We start from the raw sequence: 13385 nt of genomic DNA, 5'->3' as shown, positions 1-13385 counted from the left end.
AACACATTAATAACAACTGACAAAAATGTGCATTGTATAGCGATTTATTTATGGATACAAGGTGCAATAATGAAAAGTGACGTTCATTATCCTGGTTAAAAAAGTACTTCATTACAAAGAAAAAAGAAGGGTGGTGGGTGTATTGAACAAGCTGCCAGTGGAGGTATTTGAGGCTAGGACTATCCCAACGTCTACGAAACAGTTAGACAGGTAAATGGAGAGGACAGGTTTGGAGGGAGATGGACCAAACGCAGGCAGGTGGGACTAGTGTAGCTGGGACATGTTGGCCAGCGTGGGCAAGTTAGGCTGAAGAGCCTGTTTCCATGCTGTATTACTCTAAGTGATAGGAGTAGAATTAGGCCATTCGGCCCATCAAGTCTACTCTGCCATTCAATGATGCTGATCTATCTCTCCCTCCTAACTCCATTCTTCTGCCTTCTCCCCATAACCTCTGACACCCGCACTAATTCCTTCTTTGCGGCAGTGAAATTTGAGCATTGCCACCTTATCACTGCCTACATATCAATGCTTTACCTAGGAAGACATGTTTAACAGATCAGGTAGATCCAAGCTGTTAGTTATAATTTACTTTCAGCAGCCAGATGTCTGACTAATCTCCAAACAAAATGAATTGATCAAGTTCCACATCATTAGAGTCTCCATTTTCTTGCTCTATGGTGTTCTTAGTCCCTGCAAGGCCAGTGAACACAAATTGTGATTATACGTAATGAAATAGGGAAGAAATTAAGAAAGTGGGTCTGCCCCTCATGGTAAAACAGGGAGCCAATCTAAACAAAATATGGCCAATAGTGCTGTGAATTACTGCTAGTGACTCAGATTTTTGATCACATGGCCAGCTATCACCTTACAGCAATCTGCCACTAACCGCTGTGTTTATCCCTGAGAGGCTGCACGCTAGTCAGTTAATTCTACATTGGAAATTGCCTCATGAGACTGTTGCTACATCATGTGGCCATCTACATTCAGTAATAAATATCATATGCAAGTTTCGCTGAGAAAATAATGAATCTGATATAGCTACACTAAAGATAGACACACAATGCTGGAGTAACGAGCATCTCTGGATGGAAGGAATGGGTTCAATCCAGAGATGCTGCCTCTCCCGCTGAGTTACTCCAGCATTATGTGTCTACCTTCGGTGTAAACCAGCATCTGCAGATCCTTCCTATATACATGGCTATACTGAGGCCATTTGATGGTACAGGAAATGCATTGGACTTTCATCATTGTTGATAAAATGGCAACAATGCATATTGGTAACGGATAAGCATGGTAGCACAACTGAAATGTTGAAAGACTGGAGCGACTAGGCTTGTATACACTAGAATTTAGAAGGATGAGAGGGGATCTTATCGAAACGTATAAGATTATTAAGGGGTTGGACACGGTAGAGGCAGGAAACATGTTCCCAATGTTGGGGGAGTCCAGAACAAGGGGCCACAGTTTAAGAATAAGGGGTAGGCCATTTAGAACTGAGATGAGGAAAAACTTTTTCAGTCAGCGAGTTGTGAATCTGTGGAATTCTCTGCCTCAGAAGGCAGTGGAGGCCAATTCTCTGAATGCATTCAAGAGGGAGCTAGATAGAGCTCTTAAGGATAGCAGGAACGGGGTACTGATTGAGAATGATCAGCCATGATCACATTGAATGGTGGTGCTGTCTCGAAGGGCTGAATGGCCTCCTCCTTCACCTATTGTCTATTGAAAGATAAGGACTAGATATGGATTTTCAGAGACATGTTATGTCAAGTAACGTCTAATACATTAACTTAAATAACAGTGCTTCACAAGTATAACTAAACGTATTCCCGGGCTCATGTACAGACACATCTTATTTATTCTTCTTTGTGCTGTGTCACAGAGTGGTAGGCAGTAGGTTTGTGCTCTAATTCCCCATATTAATGAGCACTGAATCTCAGAAATGACTTCAGGGAGGTGATAAATGCATCCCCACTGTTTCTCCAGAGGCAAAGACTGCACACTGGTGAATCTCCCTGGCTTCTGATTGCATATCTACCGAGCAAATTCATGCTGGATGTTAGGGAATAGGTTCCCCGAATCATTAATTGTTGCCTGAAAAACATTTAGAGAAAAGGAAGAGCATTTTCATTGAGCACAACTGGAAGCGATGAAGGAAAGAACAAATAACTTTGAAAAACTTTATTCAGCATTTGGTGAGCTTGCATTCGTCGATGTTGCAACTTTATAGGACTTTGGTTAGGCCACATTTGTGCAATTCCCCATGTTTCAGTCTCAGTCTGAAGAAGGGTCTCGACCGGAAACATCACCTCCAGAGATGCTGTCTGACCCGCTGAGTTACTCCAGCTTTTTGTGTCTATCTCTGTGTTATACACCAGGCCAGACTGCCATATACCTCTATGTTCAACAAGTAGAATGGAAATTCAATGTCCCTGAAAAGGAGTCGTGTTTACAGAGACACCTGATTATAACTTCATGAACAGCAGCCATTTTGGTTCAATTTTGGGAGGCAGTGATTTCTGCCGACAATGGGAGAAAGTGAATGAGGATAAATGTAATCCTCCTTTCCTTATTTTATGAAGGAAATATGGGCGCATACAAAAGATTTTGACAACATCCAAGCTTTTTCACCCACGGGAAGAAAGAACATATGTTCTTTTAAAATATATGTATTTGACAACAATTATAATAAGATCATTAGTGATAGTAGAAACATAGAAAACATAGAAAATAGGTGCAGGAGTAGGCCATTCGGCCCTTCGAGCCGGCACTGCCATTCAATATGACCATGGCTGATCATCCAAAATCAGTACCCTGTTCTGGCTTTTTCCCCATATCCCTTGATTCCCTTAGCCCTAAGAGCTGAATCTAACTCTCTCTTCAAAACATCCTGTGAATTGGCTTCCACTGCCTTCTGTGGCAGAGAATTCCACAGATTCACAACTCTCTGGGTGAAAAAGTTTTTCCTCATCTCAGTCCTAAATGGCCTACCCCTTATTCTTAAACTGTGACCACTGGTTCTGGACTCCCCCAACATCGGGAACATTTTTCCTGCATCTACCCTGTCCAATCCTCTAAGAATTTTGTTTCTATAAGATCCCCTCTCATCCTTCTAAACTCCAGTGAATACAAGCCCAGTCAACCCATTCTTTCATTATACGTCAGTCCCGCCACCCCAAGAATTAACCTAGTGAACCTACGCTGCACTCCCTCAATAGCAAGAATGTCCCTCCTCAAATTAGGAGACCAAAATTGCACATAATACTCCAGGTGCGATCCCACCAGGGCCCTGAACAACTACAGTAGGACCTCCTTGCTCCTAAACTCAAATCTGGCCATTTGGCCCATCAAGTCTACTCTGTCTTTCAATCATAGCTGATCTATCTCTCCCTCCGAACCCCATTCTCGTGCCTTCTCCCCGTTATCTCTGACACCCTTACTAATTAAGAATCCATCAATCTCTCCCTTAAATATATCCACTGACTTTGCCTCCACTGCTTTCTGTGGCGATTATATACTGGGGCAAAGGCTCTTGAGTCCACCCAGATTAGTGACACCTTGTGTCTCACAAAAATACATACCATCCTCTTTTACCAAAGTACTAATCTGAACAGAGGAAGCATCTCGGTAAAAAAAAAACACAATCATTTTTATGACCTCAGGATGGTTGAAAATGATTTGGAACCAATGACGTAAGGCAAACAATTTGCACACAATCGCCCATCGGAAAAGAGCAACGTGATAATGAGCAGATAATCTGTTTGAGTAATGTTGATGAAAGTCCCAGGGACATCTTCAAGATGCCACTTTGTTTTATCGTGTGAATTAAAACAAAAACATGTGAAAAATGCACATCTGCGCTAAGGGTTGGAAAGGGGGAAATAACTCTTACACCTAATCTTTACACGACCAGAAAGGCAGGGAGATGACAACAACAAAAAAGTTGAGATAAATCAGATCGCTGCTCCTATCTTCATTGGACTGGCAATGAGATAGTTTGTTCAATAAACACTGGTGATCATGTTAAGCAACTCTACGGTTGCTAACAAACCAGTCGACTTAAAATACATAGGGAGAGGGTCAGAATAGGTTATGGGGAAAGGGGAGAAAAACGACCAACTTTCATCGGAAAAACCGTGGACCTGAAATGCAAGCACAATACAATACAATACAATACAATATATTTTTATTGTCATTGTACCCAGAGGTACAACGAGATTGGGAATGCGCCTCCCATACGATGCAATAATTTAGGTAATTTAGACAGCAGCAACCCAACGAAACGAAACAGTTGTAACAGTTTTGGACAGGGTAAAGTGCAAGTTGATCTATGCGTTGTGGCCATCCGACTCAGCAGGACCGGTTCATAGCAGCTATGGCCCTGGGGATGAAGCTGTTCCTGAGTCTGGAGGTGCGGGCATAGAAGGCCTTGTATCGTCTGCCTGATGGAAGGAGTTCGAACAGACTGTTGCAGGGGTGTGAAGAGTCTTTGTGGATGCTGGTGGCTTTTCTGAGGCATCGTGTGTTGTAGATGCCCTCCAAGTCTGGTAGCTGTGTTCCGATGGCCCTCTGAGCTCTATGGACTACCCGCTGTAGAGCTTTCCTTTCTGCCTCCGTGCAGCTGAGGTACCACACAGGGATGCCATGCGTTAGGATGCTCTCTATGGTGCAGCGGTAGAAGGTCGTCAGCAGCTGTTGGGGTAGACCAGACTTTTTCAGTGTTCTTAAGTAGAACAGTCTTTGTTGTGCCTTCTTGACTAGCGCAGCAGTGTTATTGGACCATGTTAGGTCCTCCGAAATGTGAGTGCCCAGAAACTTGAAGCTGGACACTCTCTCCACACTGTCCCCATTGATAGAGATCGAGGCATATTCCCCGTTATGTGACCTACGGAAGTTGATGATCAGCTCCTTGGTCTTGGTGGTATTTAGGGACAGGTTGTTATCCGAGCACCAGTCCGCCAGGTTCTGCACCTCCGCTCTATAGTTTGTTTCATCCCCGTTGGTGATCAGCCCGATCACCGTTGTGTCATCTGCAAACTTGACAATGGTGTTGGTGTCGAATGCAGGAACACAGTCGTGTGTGAAGAGGGAGTAGAGCATGGGGCTCAGAACACAGCCCTGTGGTGTGCCGGTACTCAGGGTGATAGTGGAGGACAGGTGCGGGCCCATTCTCACTGCCTGCGGTCGTTCCAGCAGGAAGTCCAGGATCCAGTCACATAATGACGAGCTGAGGCCTAGCTGGTGGAGTTTGGTGATGAGCTTGGTGGGGATGACCGTGTTGAAGGCAGAGCTATAGTCTATGAATAGCATCCTCACATACGTGCCCTGTCTCTCTAGGTGAGTCAGGACAGTGTGAAGAGCCAGAGAGATGGCGTCCTCTGTGGATCTATTTGCCCTGTATGCAAATTGATGTGGGTCTAGTGAGTCAGGGATGCTGGATTTGATGTGTGAGAGGACCAGCCTCTCAAAGCACTTCATGACTATCGGCGTTAGGGCAACCGGGCGGTAGTCGTTCAGGTTGGAGATCTTTGCTTTTTTCGGCACCGGAACAATGATAGCCGACTTCAGGCACTGTCCATTCTCTGCCACAGAAGGTAGTTGAGGCCTGTTCATTGGCTATATTTAAGAGGGAGTTAGATGTGGCCCTTGTGGCTAAAGGGATCAGGGGGTATGGAGAGAAGGCAGGTACGGGATACTGAGTTGGATGATCAGCCATGATCATATTGAAGGGCTCGAAGGGCCGAATGGCCTACTCCTGCACCTATTTTCTATGTTTCTATCCATCTCCACACAGTAGACACAAAATGCTGAAGTAACTCAGCGGGACAGGCAGCATCTGTGGAGAAGGGTCCCTCCCAACCCGAAACGTCGCCCATTCCTTCTCTCCAGAGATGCTGCCTGTCCCGCTGAGTTTACTCCAGCATCTTGTGCCTATCCTCGGCGTAAACCGGCATCTGCAGTCCCTCCCTACCACACATCTCCTCGCAGATGCTGCCTGCCCCTGCCGTTTCTTTCTAACATCCCCTTTCACTTTCACCTTTGCAGAAGCGACAGTGTGTTTAACGTGCGCCAGCTGGCTTCAGTTTGCAAGGGTAAAGGAAAGTTGACATCATACAGGTTAGCTCCTCCCGCTCAGTGGTTTCTGGCAACGCGTTTCGCTGATTCAGCACCCGGGGAGAGGGGAGGGGTGAGAGCGGACCCCACACCGTGCCAGCAAGGGCTTGACTTTGCAGAAATGCAGGAGGGAGGGAGTAAGTGCTGAGCCCCGGGTTCCCAGGGTACGCGCTTATCGAAACGTATAGGATTATTAAGGGGTTGGACACGTCAGAGGCAGGAAACATGTTCCCAATGTTGGGGGAGTCCAGAACAAGGGGCCACAGTTTAAGAATAAGGGGTAGGCCATTTAGAACTGAGATGAGGAAAAACTTTTTCTGTCAGAGAGTTGTGAATCTGTGGAATTCTCTGCCTCAGAAGGCAGTGGAGGCCAATTCTCTGAATGCATTCAAGAGAGAGCTAGATAGAGCTCTTAAGGATAGCGGTCAGGGGGTATGGGGAGAAGGCAGGAACGGGGTACTGATTGAGAATGATCAGCCATGATCACATTGAATGGTGGTGCTGGCTCGAAGGGCCGAATGGCCTCCTCCTGCTCCTATTTATTGTCTATTGTCTACGCGAGATGCAGAGATTGACCAGCGTCTCCGGTCTTCACCTGATGCCCAAACACCGCACTTCCTTGCCATCCGTTATTTCTGGAGCGGGAAGGAGGAGAGGCGTCAGAAGTTATGGGGAGAAGGCAGGAGAATGGGGTTTAGAGTGAGAGAAACATCAGCCATGATTGAAGAAGGGTCTCGACCCGAAACGTCACCCATTCCTTCTCTCCAGAGATGCTGCCCGTCCCGCTGAGTTACTCCAGCATTTTGTGTCTACCTTCGATTTTGTGTCTACCAGCATCTGCAGTTCTTTCCCGCACAGCCATGGCTGAATGTTGGAGCAGGCTTGATGGGCCGAATGGCCCAATTCTACTCCTATTCCTTATGACCTGATCAGAGTCCTAGTGGTGAGTTCTCTTTTAAGTTCTGAACTTTTTTAGTCAGAGAGTTGTGAATCTGTGGAATTCTCTGCCTCAGAAGGCAGTGGAGGCCAGTTCTCTGAATGCATTCAAGAGAGAGTTAGATAGAGTTCTTAAAGACAGCGGAGTCAGGGGGTATGGAGAGAAGGCAGGAACGGGGTACTGATTGAGAATGATCAGCCATGATCACATTGAATGGTGGTGCTGGCTCGAAGGGCCGAATGGCCTCCTCCTGCACCCATTGTCTATTGAGTTCGCTGATTTTTAAACCCTGTCTTAAAATAATCAATCACAATTGAATTTCAAGCTTCGTCCTTCGCGTTGCAGGCAGGTCAAGCCCTTGTTAGTTTCGAGCTGTCAATTGATACTTCTGTGTCGCCTGGTGGTTTGACCACACAACCAGCTGGGGCAGGGCGGCGTGCACATGACATGATCCAAAGCTGCACCCAGGCAGCAGAGAACCAGAGTCAACGCAGGGCAACCCGGACGCTCACAAACCTGGGAAACGGACTTCAGTCCGGGGAACTGGGAGGGGGGAAACGCGTAAATGAAGGCTAGACAGGGTGAACAGCAAAGCAAAAAAACTTGGCAATTTCCGCTCATCAGATTACCCAACAGCATAAACATGCGGGGGATGAAAGGAGCGGAGGGGTTGAGGGAGGTCAAAGAAAGAAACTAGAATCCATCTGCTTTCAATCACATCTGACTCGCATTAATGAGGCCGCAGCTTCACCCCTTTCATTTGGGGGGAAACAACTGTACATTTCACACAACAACCGGGGTTTAAGAGCGGAGGTTAAAACTTAACCAAGGTGAGAGGGCAAATCTACAGTGGCTGTTGTTGACACGCACTGCCCGCTGTGCATTTGTGCCGATGAGAAACGGGGCGAAATGCTTCTAACACTAACTGGACACAAAATAAAAGGCAGAGAGATAACAAAACAAAAGTTGAGCGAAATCAGACCCCAGCTGCTATCCACGCTGTACTGTCAACGAGACCGTATGCTCAATAAACATGCTGGACATCTTCAGCAACTCCAGAGATGCTGCCTGTCCCGCTGAGTTACTCCAACATTTCATGTTCATCTTCGGTTTTAAACCAGTCCCTTCCTGCACATCTGCGGTTACTAACTAATCACTCAGCCCATTTAACAACCCCCCCACCCCCAGGAAATCAGCGACCTCTTTCCAGGTGACATTTTAATGTTTCAAGAAGTTTCAAAACCAGATCTCTCTACCTCGTTTTAATTTAATATCCCTTAATGGATTTTTTTTTTTTGGGGGGGGGGGGAAGAAAGTTTATTTTTTTCATAGGTTTCTTTCGCCACCCAGATGCTCAGTTTTAACGAGAGCGCGACAACACCAAAATAAGAGGAAACGCGATTACCTTCTCAGCGAGGCTGTTGTGTGAGAATCTGGCCCCTTTCCTTTCCTTTCCTTAGTGGACACGGCGCTGCCACCGTGAAGTGAGGACAATGGCTGGGGAGCAGGATCTCTGGTGCCACAGCCACCGCCTCCTCCTACTGTTAGTTCTCCTCCCACCTCCCAAAACGTAGCTGAGTCAGCCTCTGTCAGACCCAGAGCGGGGCGGGACTGGGTGTGGACTCTCGGCTTTCACCTTCTGCTCTCGCCTGCCTCCCTCCCTCCGCCGGCGCACAGCACCGCTCCAGGTGAAAGTGTAGAGGCTACACGCAGCCTCTCGGTCTCCAGACAGGCAAGGAGACGGAGCACATAGGAAAGAGAAGTGGGACAAGTCGGCGCTGAAGGTTAATAAACAACGGGGAACCTAAACATTGCGAAGGAACAGTGCAGAACACCAGGGGAAAAAAACCCCCATTTAAATAGGGTTTATACAACCTTTAGAGAACATCCCAAAGCCTCCACAACCTTTGAAGGACATAAAGTGCTGGAGTATCTCTCCATTAATGCTGGGTGACGTTTCGGGTCGAGACCCTTCCTCAGTTTAGTTTAGTTTAATTTGTTATTGTCACGTGTACCGAGGTACAGTGAAAAGCTTTTCCAGTGCAATCCAGTCAACGAAAAGACTATACAAGAATACCATCAAGCCGTTCACAGAGAGTGTTCAGATGTGTAGGAAGGAACTGCAGATTCTGGTTTAAACCGAAGATAGACACAAAATGCTGGAGTAACTCAGCAGGTCAGGCAGCATCTCTGGAGAGAAGGGATGGGTGACATTTCGGGTCGAGGCCCTTCTTCAGACACAGTGTCCAGATACAGGATTCCCCCTCCCCCCTCTCCCGGCCAATTTTCTGCCCTTGCTTCCTGTGCTGATTACTCCCTGAAATAGGATTCCTTTGTGTGTTTTCTAATAGTTGCTTCCAATAGTTGCCCCATCTTTGACATCTCTGACCCTCAAACTCCAACGGTGAATGTTAACAGACCGTGTGCCCGTGACATAACAGTAAAACCCGATCTTGTGTATTCACACAGGGTCTCTTCTGAGAGAGAGCAGAAAGGCGTTGTGCTCCCTCCTCCCTCCCCCCCACCCACCCACCCACCCCCACAAACCACCCACCCCCACAAACCACCACCACTCCTAACGGTTAATTGAAATATCGGTGTCCAAATGGCTGTTCGGAGGCACCAGAGGCCAAACCAGACACTGAGTGTGTAGGAAGTATAAGAAAATAACTGCAGATGCTGGTACAAATCGAAGGTATTTATTCACAAAATGCTGGAGTAACTCAGCAGGTCAGGCAGCATCTCAGGAGAGAAGGATTGGGTGACGTTTCGGGTCGAGACCTTTCTTCAGACTGAAGAAGGGTCTCGACCCGAAACGTCACCCATTCCATCTCTCCTGAGATGCTGCCTGCCTGACCTGCTGAGTTACTCCAGCATTGAGTGAGTGATACACACTGCTACCGTTCTCTAAGAGGGAATGTTTGATACACTGCTGTGTACAGTGCGTGTGTACACTGCTGTGTACAGGAATGGGTGACGTTTCGGGTCGAGACCCTTCTTCAGACTGAAGAAGGGTCTCGACCCGAAACGTCACCCATTCCTTCTCTCCTGAGATGCGTGCTGCCTGACCTGCTGAGTAACTCCAGCATTTTGTGAATAAATACCTTCGAGTGTGTAGGAAGGAACTACTGATGCTGGTTTAAACCGAGGATAGACACAAAAAGTTGGAGTAACTCAGTGGGTCTTTGGTGAAAAGGATGAGGTGACGTTTGCGGTTGAGACCCTTCTTCAGACACAGAACTGGGTCTTAGCGAGTTGTAAAACCACGCCGTGAAAGGCAGCCAACGGCAGTTCCGTTTAGTTTATTCCAGTTTCTTAGTAGGTTGCCTAATTTCGTCGTGGTTGGAGCCTGGTACGCTTTGGGGTTTCATCACGGAAATATTCGCTCTTGTAGTTTAGATAAACACAAATAAACAATTCCACGATGCGATTGTCGTTTTGTGGTACATCCGATGAAACTAACACACATGCAACCGCAGATAGTACAGCACTGGCCTATATTATTCGAAACAACCAGTTCACACATTTTGAAGTCCTGCGTTTTGAAATTCTATCCTGTGGCATCGCACATTTTTACATTGGCATATTTTGAGAATGTTAAAACCAGTGAGTGGGCTGTAAAATTTTAATGCCCTTGTTTTGAAGAAATACGGTACCAATGATGTGCAGAGTTTTGTAGGGGTTGGAATTACTACGTTTGCAAACCGTACTTTGTGAGAGCCGGCGGCGACTTTGCCACCAGTTTTAAATCCCTGTGAGCGTCCCTTTGTTATCTAGCACTCTTCTCTTTCAATCTAAAACTGACCCGATGCAATGACCCTGGTTAACAGTGCGGCCCGGCATCGCCACACGCACTGTACACAGCAGTGTATCAAACATTCCCTCTTAGAGAACGGTAGCAATGTGCATCTCTCACTCAATGCCAACGTGAGAGATTGTCACAGAACGCCTTGCTCGAATTGGGAGATTTCACACGACAGCACCAGCCGCCGAAATCACTAAATAACTAAAAGTCACCAAACATCAGCCATTCCTTTTCTCCAGAGATGCTGAGTTACTCCAGCCTTTTGTGTCTATCTTCACCAAATTATATGCTGTGCCAGTCAGTTGCATTTGCAAACGACCAATCGACAATCCCACGTCTCCATATTTAATCTAAACAGTGCAGGCTTTAAGTGTACCAGATGAACCGGAGCTGCTGCGCCCCTGACTGAAAGAAGTACAATTTCCAGTAGAGAATCTTTCACCAGATACTGATATTACGTGGTTTGTGGCTGGAACCAATGTCCCTCTCTCGCATAATGCGATGTCTTACGTAATTGAAAGCATTGCAGAAACAGTAGGGGTTCTCCAGAAGATGGAGGAAATTATTTAATCAAATTAAAAGTTATACCGAGAAACATGAAAGTTGTATTTTCTCGGTGAATCAGTCTATCGTACTGTTATTCGATAAATTGCTTGTAAATAAAACGAAGCGTGTCCTCTTATCGCGTAGATCTCCTTCTTGTTTTAAGGCAAGGTTATCCTGGTCCTCACCCTGACCATTGTGTCGGGATGCATGGAGATCAGGGTTTAAGTCCTTGTTAATGTCCTTGAATTGGTTTACAATAATGCTCTGTACGCGGCTTAGATTGTCGTAGATTGTCATAACTGGGCAAAGAATAACTGCGGTTCATTTTCCAGTTATTTCAGTTTTAAGAAACTTAAGCAGGCTGTTGCTTCTAACACTAACACACACACATATAGTAATGCCGAGAAGACAAGGCAAGTCCGCCAGCTGGTGAGAAAGCAGGGGGAGGGGCCCTTAACAAGCTGTTTATGCCCGGCAGGCGTGGGACTGCTCCAGTTCCACAGAATGAAAAGCTGATCAGTATTTGACTGTGCACGCCAGTTTGCAAACTAGGAGCAAAGAGAGGCCATTCATCACACACAGCCTCCCTCATCATTGAATAAGTTCGTGGCTGACCCTCGAACTCAGCTTCGCTATCCTGTTGGTAACCTTTCACACTCTTGCTACTCAAGACCCGACCCGAAAACACAATTCACTTTGCTTCCAGGGCACTTTGAGGGGGGATAGGTCGCACACGAATGCTGGCCTTTAGAGGCAAGGCGTCTGTCTGATCCTTGCCTAAATGTGCTTTAGGCATGATGAGGGCCTTCTGGACAGGATCGTAAACCGACAGCCATTAAGCATTAATAAAGTAATGGGAAAACATATGCTTTCCCTACATCAAAGCAAGAATAAATCACCGCCTGTTTAGATGATGAATACCACACACCCTGCAGATAATGGATAGTGTTCACACTGTTTAAACCATATATCAACAGATTGTTTTGATTCATAGTAGTGTAAGACAGATTTTAAATTGGAACACCTACTCTTTATATCTATAGGAACAAATTATTCCCATCTATATACTGAAGAATAGTCTCGACCCGAAACGTCACCCATTCCTTCTCTCCAGAGATGCTGCCTGACCTGCTGAGTTACTCCAGCATTTTGTGAATAAATATCTTCGATTTGTACCAGCATCTGCAGTTATTTTCTTATCCCATCTATATACTAAAACTCTCGTTTGTTATCTTGTTTGTGACTGAACTTCAGCCCAAACGGTACACGATAGCGCCACAATTTTAGGCCCACCTTACTCACCATTGTCACTTTAGTGATAATGCAAGTAGTTTTATTGAAATCGGTGTTATATTTTTAAAGTTATTCACATTTTTAAGTTTAAAAGGAGGGGAGGGGGGAGTGGGGGAGAAGGGAGGGGGGGTTGAGAAGAGAGGAGGGGGGGGGGAGGACAGGGTGCTGCATCAATGCAGGAGAGGTTTGGGCCAAACGGCTCCACTTTGTCGAGTACCTTATTAAAATGCTGAACAATAGAGGGCGAATGATCCGATTCTGGAGTAAAAGCACCACCCACTGGACATTGCCGGAACAGCTTCTGAGGTACTGCGATAATGTCAAAAACGTATTGGTTGTTAAAAGTACAATCAGTAGAAATCTGTTTTGTTGTAAGGATGCTATTTGTCGAACAGGTAAGCATGTACAAGAGGCGGTGAGTGTAATAGGACGTCCGTAAATAAGTAATTTTGAAAGGAATAAATAGTAGAATATTCAACTTCAATTTACCACTTGAAGGAATAAGGGAATGTGACCTTTCATTTAGCATTTTATTGCTTTTGAAACGTTAAACAAAAAAAAGAGAAAATAAATGCGGTATTAATACAACACTGTTGGATGTTGAATTTGGAGCTTGTAAGCATTAAACATGAATTATTGTTGTCATTGTAAAAGAAGAAAAATGGCTTTTAGATGTTCCATTTGTTTGCACTG

At 45.8% G+C, this 13385-nt stretch overlaps 1 protein-coding gene across 3 annotated transcripts in view; it reads right to left on the bottom strand.

The window, feature by feature from the left end:
* myo1b (myosin IB) overlaps positions 1-8601 on the bottom strand; it is a 263983-nt gene extending 255382 nt beyond the window's left edge. For all 3 annotated transcript variants that reach the window (XM_078404126.1, XM_078404124.1, XM_078404125.1), the window contains exon 1: positions 8454-8601. The gene's annotated coding sequence lies outside the window, so the exon portion shown is untranslated. The remainder of the gene's footprint in view (positions 1-8453) is intronic.
* Between the last annotated feature and the right edge of the window lie 4784 nt (positions 8602-13385).

The sequence above is a fragment of the Rhinoraja longicauda genome, chromosome 8 (genome assembly GCF_053455715.1).
Source record: "Rhinoraja longicauda isolate Sanriku21f chromosome 8, sRhiLon1.1, whole genome shotgun sequence".
NCBI lineage: Eukaryota > Metazoa > Chordata > Chondrichthyes > Rajiformes > Arhynchobatidae > Rhinoraja > Rhinoraja longicauda.
Note: the sequence above shows the minus strand (reverse complement) of the source record. Positions and strands in the feature narration are given on the sequence as shown.